The sequence below is a fragment of the Schistocerca serialis genome, chromosome 11 (genome assembly GCF_023864345.2).
Source record: "Schistocerca serialis cubense isolate TAMUIC-IGC-003099 chromosome 11, iqSchSeri2.2, whole genome shotgun sequence".
Lineage (NCBI taxonomy): Eukaryota > Metazoa > Arthropoda > Insecta > Orthoptera > Acrididae > Schistocerca > Schistocerca serialis.
The window spans coordinates 56,634,234-56,649,046 of NC_064648.1; the positions used below are offsets into that span (position 1 = coordinate 56,634,234).

The following is a 14,813-nucleotide window of genomic DNA, read 5'->3' on the forward strand; positions in this document are numbered from 1 at the left end:
TACGTCTATACACTGACGCGAAAATCCAGACGGTCGTTAATAGTATTAAATGTCATACTACTAGGTTTGAAGCACTCAACAAAAGTATCAAGGAATTAAATACATCTTCTCAAACCATTCTGAGGTTAATCAATGGATTAACTGTAAAAGCTGATGTAGAAGGAAAGAAGACAATTGCACAGGTTACTGTAATTGAAAGGAAGGAGAATGGGAGTGTATATGAGCTCTATACTGCTCCAAATACTGTTTAGTAAATAGCAACACGTCGACAAAACATGAGGTCGTTGAACAGTGTAGGGCTATCTGAGAGAAACTGCGATGCTGAGGTTAGGGCTTCTGAGAAGAGACCAGTCACTCAGAGACACGTTTAGACCTGTCATAGAATCTCTTGAACGACTTTAGAGGGCTAAAGAAGAGAAAGAAGAAGAGTCTATTAGTAATTTCACTTAACATCACGGCAGCAGAGAGATAGATAGAACTTATGGTGTAAGGTAGAAAAAAACATATAACCAGGTACTCAACCTATAAATTTAATCAAGAACGCAATACAGATTAGTGATAGAGAATTCGAAAGAACACCTGGTTTACTGTATCTAATATTCTTAAAATCTACAAAATTAGATAGCTATTCACCAAAGTTATCGAAAATTGTGGTCAGACATTATGTATGATGGAAATATATAACAAAACTAGTGGAGTAGGAGCAAAGTACACCAACATTTCGAAATACAAAATTATTATGCAACATGCATTAGCGAGCATACTTGACAGTGGCATTATCAACGTTCAGAATAAGAAAATTATCAACAGATCTCCCCAATATCTCTATTATAACGACCCCAACGAAATAATTCAGTGATAATTGCTGCTCACATATCGGCTGCAACTGGGAATACTGCACATTCGAATGAAATCGTTTCAGTAATTTCACAGCTTGGAGAAAGACCTACCATCCACTAATAGCCGAAATAGTTGTTCAGGAGGTGGATAAACCAGCGTGCAAGGGACTACAACGTTCGCAGGTTATAATTCGAGATATGTGTGACTTATGGTAAGCGGATCTTGTAGTTATAGGGTAATATTCGCAGGAGGATAAAGGTTCAAATGCATTTTAATGGTTATTGATATGTACTTGACATTTCCCCGGGCTCTACCTGTGAAGACAAAGGTGGGGGAGGCAGTTACGCAGATCTTTGAACAACCGCTGCGGATTGCGACCAACCGCTTCACTTATAATCTTGACATAGGTCGTGGTGGCATGTTCTGTAGTCTTTATTTCAGCATGATAAAGGAATCACATGCAGTATAAACCACTGGTACTTGACGTTCTCTCAGATGAAAGCTTGTATTGTGGAATGTTTGAACAATTTGATAAAAGTGCGGAAGTGGACGCGTTTTAACCATCGTGGCTCTTATAAATGAAATGATATCCTTACACAAATCACTGATATGTGTAACCAGGCGGTGGAAAGGATAATCAAAAGGAGGTCAAATGATGTACATGATTACAGACTTGTAAATACCATTTAAAGTAGTATTAAAATGCTAGAGCGACGCAAACAGATGCATTGAAGAAACCCTAGAACTTACATCTTAAAGCATCGGTGTGACAATTAAACTGCAAGTAGTTTTTACACCAAACTATTACATTTCCCTCATAGAAAGCTGTCATAAGGCGACAGAGTAAAGTGGCTGTTTTCAAATGGATTGGATTCCATCCATCGCAAAGCAGTTGGGTGGATGCAGCTGGTTTCCTACACAACAAAGCATGCAAATCTCAAACAACTACTGTGGACCTGGAAACAAGCTTGAGAAATGACTTGTGCATGGTGACAAGGGAATGAATCGCTTAGATCTTGCCTGCAGATGTCATGACATAGCGTACACAACAATTAAGGATCTCGCAAGATGTAACACTGCAGATCATATATTAGCCAACGAAGCCAAAGAAATATGTTCAAGAAGGGATACTAATATGGGTCAGCATATCGCTGCGCTATCAATAGACAAAACAACTTGTTCAAAATTTAAAATGAGTATGAGGTTCAATCGTAATTGGGTTATGAATGCAGCGCATCATCTGCTGGAGAATAAGAATGTTAAGGAGAAGAAGGGCACATCAGGATGTTTAAGAACATGTTTAGTTATCTTGATGGCAGCTCAAAGATCGTCAAAATGAAAACAGATTAAACTGTCTAGTGCATTACCACAGCCAAACATATAAGTTGCAGTCCTTCTGTTCATAATCCAGCCTTGGTCCGGCAGTGTGGCAGCAACCAGGGCACAGAAAAATGCAGACAATGGACGACAGCAGCTTAACGAACCAAAAGCCACAGTGCACTGATGGAACCTGCGGTCATTTGGAAAGTACTACATTTAAAACCGTGCAGGAAAGGTCTTCGATTGTTCGTGAAAAAACGCAAAAATTATTACCAATACCGCGAAGCAGTCCACTTACAAATATAGACACATTTCAATTCCTCAATTAATTCTTCTATTCCAAGATTTCATGGAGTGTTGATGTGGAATACACTAACCAAGACTCAGTGGCAATCTAGTGAATGTGGAAATGTAAATTTCGATGCTGCGGGAGGAACTGGATCTCATTAGGTGGCGTATGTTAGAAGAAGAACCCAAAATAGTGTCTATTACTTTGACTCATTCGGCGATTTACGACCTCTAGAAGAATTGCGCTGCTACTTTGCTGGCAACCATACATTTCACAATGCTACAAAAAGTGTAGTAATTATGTCTCATGTTCATCCTGACAACTACAATGAGGGTATAAAAACAGTAATCGTGCACACCTGTTCATCAGTTGAGCTTTAGGAGTGATATCAAGCTCTATGACTCTAAATGGTCGTATTGTCGGTACCAGGCGTGAATTACTTCACACCAATCGGAGTAAAGAAAGACGACTGGAGTGTCGCGCTGATAGGCTTACAAGCGAACAACACTATTTCTTGTATCAAAGCATGAAACTGAATTCAACATCTGAGAAGTGACAAAGTTGTGGAAGGACCTCACAGCACATACTACCTTGATGATATAAATGAATATTTAAAATGGGCAGACTTACATGCAAGCGTCAACATGTTTAAAAATGAAATAAGACTGACCAAGCATGTAACAAACGTACAAACGAAAATTCTATAGGATTGCTGCTAAGTTTCTCAAAGGATAACATTCTGCAAAACGATCCGAATAAATTTGAAGAGTCACCTCATTCAGTGAATATACTACTGGTTGACACAATTCGAGTAGAGTGCAATATTACTATGAATTCATTTCTCAACAAGAAACTGATTCACACAATGCACCAATCTTTCCCTACAGTCAATCCACGATGTAAATTGTGGAGACACCAAGCAATGAGGTTTACCTCCTAGTGAGTGTTCACATGTTACACCATCTTGAGTTTAGGACTGTGGACCAGAGAGACCGTCTCGTCGATTTTCGAGGTGTAGGAAAACGTGATGCTCCTTCATTTGAAGCAGGTTGGGCACATGATATAAAACCAGCACACACAGCCAACAGCACTTCAATTTATAATCTAAGAACTACTGTTAACCTCAAAGAACCCTCAGATGCTTAAATTACTAGGACTGAAAACACAAAAGAATAACTGATTCGAGTTACACTTGGAGACTGAATCTTGCTTACCTACACCTGCAGTATGGTGGGGTACCGTGATCCCATCCTTTTCGTGAAACAGTGTATATCTGATCTGGAACGGGAACTTTCCAAGACCTTAAATGATCTGCCGTATTCTGCCATTAAGTGCAGTGCTACAATATGCTGAGAGTTCGCTCTCCCACATAAAGAGTGTATATTGAAGAACGTCTTTATACAAAAATGAGGTGATTTTGGCTGGATATCACGGGGTATCTCAGTTGCTAAGTGGTTCGTTGATTTTATTCTCTGAGTTTCAGCAAATGGATGCAGGTAAAGCTCACTGTAATGTTCTGTGTTTGGACGTTCATGTACATGTGTTTGATCCGATGTGTGGGGGTCCTTGCATATCTGTCGTCCAGATGGGTGCAGCTAAAAAAACAGGGCTTTATTAACGACAAAAATAACAATTACTCCCTTCTGTGGTCACTTAGGTTCATGATAGAAATTATCAGAAACGCACACAGTGACTGGGAAAATATCTTATGGGTATGAGAGGGTGTTATAAACGTATGGTATTGGACTTCCCATGAAACTTCAGTACATCAGTAAATTTGAGAGGCAGGGTCCCCATATATCTATGCATGACCATAGCCAGAAGGAACGCAAGTCAGCTGGTTATGTTGTTAGACACAAAGCAGATGGTCCCCTTTACCTAACGGAAGCCGCTGGTGGACGTGCAAAACATGCAGATTTGTTATTAATCTCTGTGTGTGAGAAACAATGCTAATGCTGGATCAAAAGTATGTTCCACTTTATCTCCTCCAAAATATTGCGACCTCGGGATATGTGACCTTTTTTTTCTAAATGCCTGAACTCGTTTGAAAAGAGCGAATGATTAAATTTCTTTTATCTCGTTCTATGATTAAAAATTGTTAGGTCCTTAGACTACCAGTTTCGATCTGTCATGACCATCATCAGAGCTGCAGCCAAAAATGTGAAAAACACAATTACAACTATTGAACAACAAAATAGAGTATAGCGGAAAGTATTACTGACATACATGTGGAAAGCACGCACTTAAAACACGACGAGGCGCACATGTTTTAAAACACATCATAAAGCAATAAAGCCACAGTGGCATCGTCAAACGATAAACACAAAATCAGCTTAGCATCGTTGCACGTATTTAAAATATAGTATATAAAAGGCCATATTGTTGGCAGTGTAGTCTTGTTAACAGCGCTACTCTTCACAACAAACTGTGTACAGTAGCCACAAAAAGTTTGTCACAAGTTCATTAGATGTCACTATTGCAGGCCTACTCATATTCGTCTGATGCATAATAGTACAATACGAAATAAAAGAATAATACAATAAGTGGAGTCTATAGTTGGCTATACAAGTGTGTAAGTTATTACAATTATAAAATACAACAGATTAAAGTGGGACAACAGTTAAATGCAGATTGTTAAGAACGAAATGGTTAAGAGACAATATATAATTCTGATAAGCTCTTGTGGTGATTTTATATAAAAATATAATGACATACCTAAGAACATGAAAATAACAGAGTGGCATCAAAGGATAAAATAAATAGAGAAACAAGCCAAATTTATGAAACGACAGACTGCAGTAAGTAATCAGTGCCCTTTGTTGGTGTCGCCATCAGAATGCTGCTAAGGAGAGAAGTGGCCAGAGGAACTTAACCACCAGAGGGTGTCTCGTAGTCTTTAACACTCCCTCCCAAGAACAGAACACCTCACCAGTCAATTAGTCGGATCATCTAGTTAATACAATATTTTGTATCCCGCCTGGAAGGCGTCGCGTGTGTACGAGCAGGAAAAGGTGAAAATCTCTCGGTACTACAGTCTGAATTAAAATCACCTTTACTTTAGCAACAAGAGTAATACATAACTTTGCCCTGAGGTGCGAAGCTGAAGTGAAGTGTCCCGGCCGTCTGCTCTTGATCAAATGGGCTGAGTCTACAGTGGTGCTCGTAGAGCTGAAGTGAGCCTGCTAGAGAGCGCTGTCGTCGTTGTCTGTCGTAGTGCCAACTTAACTGGAAGCTACGCCGTGGCATCCTAGCTATCGATACCACAAAATATATGAACAGAAAAGGTATATTTAAACATGAGGGTGATACGCTTAACGTAAAAAATGAAGTAAATATGTAATGCACTGCATACTAGATAAACGTAAAGGCAAGATGTATATAAGAGAAGTACAACGACTAAAGTAGGACATTGTCAAACAAAGCAAAGTAGGCATTGGGTACAAAATCACTGCGCCCATTGAGTACCATTGCTGGCTCTCGTTTTCTCACTTCATAAATTTCAAGTTTTTCTATCAAGTCTCAATAGTCCCTACTGTATGATCAGTTTCTGGTCAGTTCAATTCCAAAGCCGTTTTGTTACATGACTGTGAATGCTCCTTAAACTTCAAATTAAAAGTGTGTCCGGTTTCGCCGACATAATATTTATCGTAATTGAAAAGCCACGATCGCTTCAATCGTTTATTAGATGACAGGTTCCAGCACTCTAGCACTCTGAAGGTGCCATCATCAGATCTGTGAAGGTATAACGTAACAGGTTTGAGGGAGGGCTTACATGAGTTAGCTATATACATTACAATTATTATAGAACCACGTACCTGAAACCTATCTGGTGGCCGGTTGTGAACCGCTAGAGTCACAGCAGGTGAGCCTGTGCGGAATGGGGCAGTGATAATGCCGACCCGTGTTAGGCGAGCAGTGGTAGTTTTATCTGGTGACTTCAGTTTTATATTTTATGCAAAGAACGACTATGAGAGCAGTTTTTTATTATTTTTTATTGGTTGTGACAATTATTTTATCAGATGGTCTGCCTCGTATACCATGATGTCCATATGGTTTTATAAATGTTAATTCACGTTTCAGGTAGTGGTTCTGTAATAATTTTAATGTATATAGTTAACCCATGTAAGCCCTCCCTCAAACGTGTTGTTATACCTTCACAGATCTGATGATGGCACCTTCAGAGTGTCATCTAATAAACGATTGAAGCGATCGTGGCTTTTCAATTACGATAAATATTATGTCGGCGAAACCGGACCCACTTTTAATTTGAGGTTTAAGGAGCATTCACAGTCATGTAACAAAACGGCTTTGGAATTGAACTGACCAGAAACTGATCATACAGTAGGGACTATTGAGACTTGATAGACGAACTTGAAATTTATGAAGCGAGAAAACGAGAGCCAGCAATGGTACTCAATGGGCACAGTGATTTTGTACCCAATGCCTACTTTGCTTTGTTTGACAATGATGGCACCTTCAGAGTGCTGAAACCGGTCGGTCATCTAATAAACGATTCAATCGATCGTGGCTTTTCAATTATTTTAAAAACAGAGTAATCGCCCCACGACACACGATGTGTTCACTGCAATATATATATATATATATATATATATATATATATATATATATATATATATATATATATATATATCACAGTTACTACAATCAGTCCTGCCTTCTCCAGAGTCATCAAATTTCTCATACACACTTATCGGTTTATGTTTCACTTTAAGTTTTTGGTATGTTGCTAATTTGAAAGCCACATCCAGCATTAGATTTCCAAACGTTTCTCCATTTGCTGGGACATATTTTCACTGGAATGGGATTCATTATTTCTTTATTAGCTCTATTTTCTGAGTGAGTAAGCGTTTGCCTGATGTTTATTTTTTTGTTTTTTCAGCCCATTGTAAGAGCATATGACATTATTTACAGAAAAGCCATTAGCTATTGGAATTTCGGTTAAAATTCTTAGTTCTTTACGTATTTCACTCTTGGTAAAGGTTGGCGATAGAGCCAGTGAATCACTCATGTAAAGGAGGCATTTTTATATCGTGAAGGATGGCGTAAACTGGTGTTAATGATACTAGCTGTTATGTAGGTTTCCTGAAACTCAAAAATTTGTGTTTGTTGTCCACTTTCTTATCAGGAAGTCAACGAAGTTTCCTTTTTTGGTGCATGTTTCCTATTACTTGGAAAAATGCGTGAATCTCATGAGTGCCACCCTCTATTAGTAGTGAAATCTTATCAACATACTGTTTATAATAAATGGTGTTTTTCCTTTAGCTGTAGCAACTTGACAAAATTTGTTGTTTTTGAGAACTGAATCGCATTGTACAGAACGTACACAGTATATGTACTGCCATTAAATTTAGTACATTGAGTTGCGGCACTGTCTGGTCAGGAAGTACCAAAGGGCTAGTACATTCTGTGAATGAAACATCAGGCGTTGTTGTCATTAATTATAGAGGCGCAGAAGTACCTTGAGTGTAAACATTGTCAGGCATTGTCAAGGCATATTGTGTGTTCTGATGTTATCTACATTATTCATAGAATTCGAAAATACTATTTTGTCAACCAACTTGAGTAAAAATTAAAATAATTTTTTGCCTTACATAAAACCAGCAATGACGAGTAGAGTCGCTCAGTGACCATACTGCCACAGAAACAGAAGATGACAGACCGGGTCACTGCCACAGAAACGGAAGACGACAGACAGAAGGCGAAATGTAGGGCAAGCATAAATGAATCATTCATTTCCAGAATTCTAAGTTTTCGGAAATATTACATGTACCAATATGATTGGATGGCATTGCGAATTTAGCGCCTTGCCAAAATGCCGACAAGGCAAGGGAAGACTTTTCGTGTGTTGGAACATGCGAGGTATTTGACCAAATGTGGTAGCTGCAACCGTGGAGGGGGGTGAGCGAGAGTCCAAAGAAGTCAATAGCTGCCACAAGGCGCGAACTGTAAACATGGCAGCAAAGTGTGTGGAAGACCACGCGTCGGCAGTTACGCTTCGAACCATACTACAGTTAAAAGCGGAAGGTTACGGCTGGCGCCTGCAGATTCGCGCCCCAATGGAGGGACTAGTTGAGGATGGACATTTCGCCTCCATGCTGATATTCAGCGACGAAGCAACTAAGACTTATATGAAAAAGTTTATCTCCGCAATGTGAGGGTGCGGTGTACTGAAAATCCGCATGAAATGGCCTCATAAAAGACATCCGCCGAGGGTTAATGTTTTCTGTGCAGTGTCACAGACAAAGCTGAATGGGCCGTTTTTATTCTGTGAGGGAAGTATGGCAGGTACCTCTTACGTCGACATGTAGCACTTGCGGTTGTTTGCGCAACTGATTCCAGATTCCAGGAATTTCATCTTCCAACACGACACCCCTCTCTTATGGGTTCATCGATGCCTGTCGCTGCCCAAATGACGAACTTTTGCATCGCTGGATTGGCTGTAGGGGTGGAAGATGACGTCGCTCTGTTCCTTTGGACCTCCAGGTCGCCTTCTGACTTTTGTCCTTAAGGGGTTCATCAGTGGACCGTGTTCACGTGTCCCCACTGCCAAGAACACTGGAACAGCTGAGAGAACCCGTCAATGTTTCTGTGCTAACCACTGGCAGGATGTCGCTGCATAAGTTACGGAACGATCTTGACCACCGCTTGGGCGTGTTTCGTGTCACCAGAGGGGCACTCATAGAACGTTCGTGGAGTGAAAAATGCCATCTTGGTTAGTTCACCACTATGTTCACGCATCGACCGTATTTGTACACGCGATACTTCGCAAAATGTGGCTATCTGAAAACAAATTAATATTTTACAGTATTTTCAGAAGTTATCTTACAGTGGAAGATCATAATACGGTTCCTCGTTTCAGTCTTCGCACTAACGCCGAAATGGTAGATGTAAAGTGGTTGCGGAATGTAGGTTCATCTAAAAATCCACAACGGTTAGAAGGCGTCGGGACCGGATGATGTACCTGCAATGTTCTACAGGGATTGCGAGGGAGAACTGGCTCCCGTCCCAGCAGCATTTCACCGCAGGCCGCTGGAGCAATGAGTGGTACCAAGCGACTGAAAAATTCTCATCACTGGCATTTTCAAGAGAGGTCAACGGACAAATTAGAACGACAAGTCTGAGAGGAAACGCCGCCGCCGACGTGACATGACACGGCCCTCAGTGCTGAAGTCCAGACGAAATTTGACGTTCACTGGCGTTTGTCCGGAACCACTTTGTGCCCTTTATCGGCGCTCCGTGTCGACATTCTGAACACTACGTGACAGCCAAAGCGGCAAACACACGGGCCGCACCCGCGTCTCGTGGCTGCCGACATACAGAGTGCAGCAGGGCAGGCGTGTGTGGGCGTTGCTCTGCTGACTGAGGGAAAGAGGTCTGCGGAGCGGTTACCCTGTCACTGTTTGGTCGCCGTATGTCGTTAGTCCTCTGGAGGAAAGCTCTTTACAATGGTACAGGAAAGCTATGAAGCTCCAGTGAAAAATTAGTCTGTGTCATACTTCGGCAGCTGTAACTATTAAATAAAATGCTGAATACGTAGGCAAATCTAGTTACAGCAAGTACTGTTCTACTTACAGTTTATCAAAATATGCCCTCGACCTTCATGCCTTGTTCCTTTTGTCGTGTAAATTTTGCTAACTCCAAACAAACAAGTAAACTGCCAAGTCACAGACGCAGTTTTAGTCTCCTTATTTATCAATTTCAAATGGCAATTTTTCTTTGTATTTTCCTATTATGAAAATTAGTACTAAATATTTTTATACATTCCGCCTGCGCAAATTAATTATTTCCTCTTTCTACTTTGTTACATCATTAAAATATGCAAATGATCATTAGCGACTAGATAAACGTAAAACATGCCAATTGTATCCGTGGACAGTTACTCTCTAATGCGGCTAAAAGAGAATTAGTATCATCTTTGTAATCTCTATTTTCGTAGGTGTCTGTAAACAAATTTTAAATTTTTTTTCTATGGGACTCGAGATTAATTATGAAAAGTCTGTTTACTTGAAATGAGAATGAGAGAGGTGATTTTTAATTTTTTATTGATCAAATCTTCATTTGAGGTTTATTATATTTATAGCAGTTTATCGTAGGCTGAGTACCAACAAAGCTAATTACTCAAACCAACAACGATAGTGAATAATAATGAAAAATGCAAAGAAACCTCCAAGGTGCGTCCTGTTTGGCCACGGCCTAACAGGTACCGCCACATCCTCATACACCACGGCGAGGCCCGGATTTCTGAGTAGGAGAGGAACTGCTGGGAGAGAACGCACGACTCCTTCCGTGGGTCCAGTAGTCAGGACTCAGCAGCCGACTCGTCGGTCAAACACTGCCCCAACATGTGCAGACACCACCCAGGAGGTCTTGAAACAGGTGTGGCAGTGTCTGTTCTCACAGTACGAGATGAAATAGCCAGTCTTTACATGACGAATGGCGCAGTTTTTTTATAAGTTGTTGCAAAACTTTATCAACAAAGTTTTTCTCGAACGAAACTTTTCAGACAGGACTGAACAAAAGGATTCGACGTCAACAGTTTCGTGTGGTGATCAACAGCGTTAATCTTACTGTAGTTAGTTTGAAGTGGCAGAGATTAAACTTGATATTCGACGCTAAGGTAACTGCAGCTTGCAGGGATTACGTTGTGGTATACCGATGTTGTTGCGTTGTAAGTAATCGCGCAGGTAACTTGAGTGTTTGCTGGTTTTTTTTTTTTTTTCCTTGGACCTAAGTTTCAATATAAAGTCAGCAAATGTGGCACCAAAGCACCGCTTGTATAAAACCGAATCTACATCTACATCTACATCCATACTCCGAAAGCCATCTGACGATGTGTGGCGGAGGGTACCTTGAGTACCTGTATCGGTTGTCCCTTCTATACGGCGACTGCTCAGTGTATTCTGCCTCAGCCAATCACAGCACAGATAACGCCCTCTTGTTACAAAGTTTTATAAGTAACCAGTGCCAAACTGACGTTACTGCAGATACTGCTGCCACGAAATAAACGGTCCGGCCATTTTAGTTGGCACAGCACAGGGGAGCAGACAGAAAAATTTAACCTGTACTAATTAATTACTGTGTTTACTTGTGACCTATCAGATTCTCTGTAAGACTGAAATCAAAACAACTATGGAAAATAGAAGCGGCGACCATTTCGATTTAAAAGGACGTGTAATGCTGGAAGTGCAGCTAAAGTGTTTAAGGATTCGTAGTGAACCTATGATTCGTTGGAGGCTTGCGATCGTATGCGGTTTACACACATGGCTCTGTGTAGATAATTTCTGTATCGACCAAAAAGAGAGATGGACTGTGCAAAGCATCGTTTGCGTTAAAGTGCAAAGCAGGGCCTCAGGCGCTTTCGATCCGTCGTGTTGTTACTGAAGAATGCTGAGCGGACGTAGAGGCAAGCGGAGGACGGAATTATGTATTCGGATTTCAGCGTTCTGTCCCAGCAAGCGTTGCGTGTGTTTGCTTCTTGGAAAATAAATAACTACACGAAGCGAGGTCAGGGCTTGCAGCGTTCGTTGCGTGCGGTAGGGGTGGGGAGAGGGCAGGGGTCACGTGATGTCAGAGCCGGCGGAGAGGGGAGGTGTGGCGTGATGTCAGAGTCGCTGCCCCACCACAGTGGCTGGCTAGGCGGCGCTCATTTACTTCCCCCGTATGACAGCAGGGCACCGGCGCAGTTCTGACGGAGCAGCCAGACGGGTGACAGCGTGCGAAGCAGTCCCGCACCTCGGCGAGGATACCAGAGAGAGGTAAGGCGGGCAGCTGGCCTCTGCTGGATTACTTGTAAGCTGCGGATCCTGTTCTGTACGCTTTACTGTGGTCTGCCGCGTAACTCGCGACAGAGCAACCTCAACGAACTACTCTTGTCTAATACATTGTCTTACTTCAAAAAATTAGGATCAATACGATCAAAGGGAATAATGTGATAAATTAGCGTGTCGAGTTTTTAATAATTTATTATTTGTTATTTATCGCCTTGTTACAGTCGTTTAACCACTGATAACTTGAGCGAGATTAACGTGGAACGAACGGAAGATAGCGCCACGTCCAGTCGGGCAGTGTTTCGATGTGCCAGTATCGATTCCAACAGAATTCTCGTAGCACAGTTGCTCAAAGCGAAAGCCACGCGTTTCTGATCACGTAACTGCAACGAAATAACCAATGTTCGTATCATGCAAGTATGTGAAAGCCATCAGAGTCAGCACTTGGGACCGAGTGAGTTTTAGTGCGACGCGGCGTCTTCCGCCACTGATTCCAGCAGCCGTGGTTGTCTGTAATGCTGGACCGCCAGCCCGCAAGCCGAGGGCGATTGCAGTTTGCCCATCTAGCTGACAGACATTTACTTTTCAATATTTCGCCTATTTTGGCCGACTTTAAACTTCTACAATGCTGTCGTAATGTACTCATTCAGGGGTGTAATCTGACTTGAAGGGCTTCACACAGTAAGAAAAGTATCACAGTTGGAAACTCGGCTTGTCGCGAGGTAACGTAACGCACGGCGCTGAAATACGCTGACGTCATTCAGCCAGTATTTCAGAACAAGGGCAGTCAGCGGCTCGCAACAAACTCCAGACGACATTTCAAATACTTGAGAAAATTTTCGCTAATCTCCCCCCGCCACACACACACACACACACACACACGTGAACTAGCACATTTTCATGCAGTCATCTTAGGCATCAGACATAACGTTATAATGTATTAATACAAACTGTATTCGCAACACAGTTTGCAGACGGTATCCCCACACCCCATAGAAAGTATTTGCAAAATTATATGATCGTACGACACACACACCAGGAGATATTCTGTCTCAAACATTTAGCCGCGAGAAAAACGTACTTTTGTTTAAAAAGGAGGGCAAGCTAGTCAGACTATTGAAACCTGTGTTTCAGAATGAGAGCACTTGGCGACTTAGAACACACGTTAACAATAATTCCAAGCCGTTCCTTAACTTCTCACTTACATGCTCAACGTCGGATACTACACACGTTAACTCATCTGCGAAGTAACCAGTCGTCGGAAGCTGTTTTGTGCGTGGGCGCTCCGAATCCAGTAGTCCACTCGCGAATCAGAACTCGTGGCGCCATGCCGACATGCTTCTGGCGATGAAACGCAGCTCTCGCGTTCATTTCAGTATTTTACAATTTTATGGAATTACCGTTGTGATGCACGATCGATCTGTTCCTTTCCCCAATATCCTGGTTAGACCGAGGCGAAGATTTGGTTAGTAGGTGGCGAATTCTTGAGAAGTTATCGTAATGATTGTCCTTCGATAGTAAAGCGAATACGAAAGGTTTTATTTCATGTTCTGTGACGTCACGTCTCGTCTTTTGAGATTTGCTGATGCAAGGGAAGCGATCACACACTACACTTTTTTTTTTTTTTTTTTTTTTTTTTTTTTTTTTTTTTTTTTTTTTTTTGCACTGTACAACACTTCATCGCTTTGTTTGGCTGGTCTCGTGTTAATATTCGTCTGATAAGAGAGCCTGCTTTGTCGACAAATATAGGCATCAGAGATCTTTGAGACGCGTCGTGTTCTGTGCGGCTTGTTGTGGAGAAAAATGGTTGGAATCGTGCTTGCGCGGTAGTCGTATCTTATGTGGCCAAAGAATGAATGCTAGTGTTTGTTTGACACGTCATTTACTAACTTCTCTATTTCACGTTCAAATGACACGATGAAAGTGCAGTGTAAACTTTTATGTGCAGCCTATGACGACGGCAGAATTTAGATTTAATTTGTGCCATACCCAGTGCTATAATTGGGAGAATCGAGGTAGATATGTTATTAGTTTCCCACAGAGGACTGAATAACGATAGAATTACATTTGTGGAGGCATTTGCTAATTATATTTGAATGAAACCTGTAGTAAATACTTTGTTTAGCCACGTACTGTTACGGAAGCCTTACACGTAATTGATGGTAAGTCACTGACGTCACACTTAGACACTTTAGCATGACAAACTACTGAAAATGTGTTTCAGTTACACTGCACATCGTCATATAACGCAAATTTGAGTTCAAAACTATAAAATTTTCAATTTCAACTTCGCAGATGGGTAGATCAACACAGCGACTGCCCAGTTCTCTCCCCTCATCCAGTCGCAACACAGGACGCGTGACGTCACGGAAAACTGACTGTCTTCACACGAGAGGGACAGGATGATTTGATCAGTTGCACGAATTTTACTAATAATAAGTAACCAGAAATCGGAGCTCTAAATGTTTTTCACTTCTGTGACATTGAACTGTGTGCAGTGGTTGAAGTATTCATACTCGCCTATCGCGAAATATGCAACGCAATTGATGCTCCGTATTAAAGCCCTCTCCAAAAAG

The 14,813-nt window shown here is 41.4% G+C and overlaps 1 protein-coding gene across 1 annotated transcript in view; it reads left to right on the forward strand.

Moving 5' to 3' along the window:
* Positions 1-12,134: 12,134 nt before the first annotated feature.
* LOC126426923 (ankyrin repeat domain-containing protein 65-like) overlaps positions 12,135-14,813 on the forward strand; it is a 45,064-nt gene continuing 42,385 nt past the window's right edge. Inside the window, exon 1 of the mRNA XM_050089026.1 lies at positions 12,135-12,225. The gene's annotated coding sequence lies outside the window, so the exon portion shown is untranslated. The remainder of the gene's footprint in view (positions 12,226-14,813) is intronic.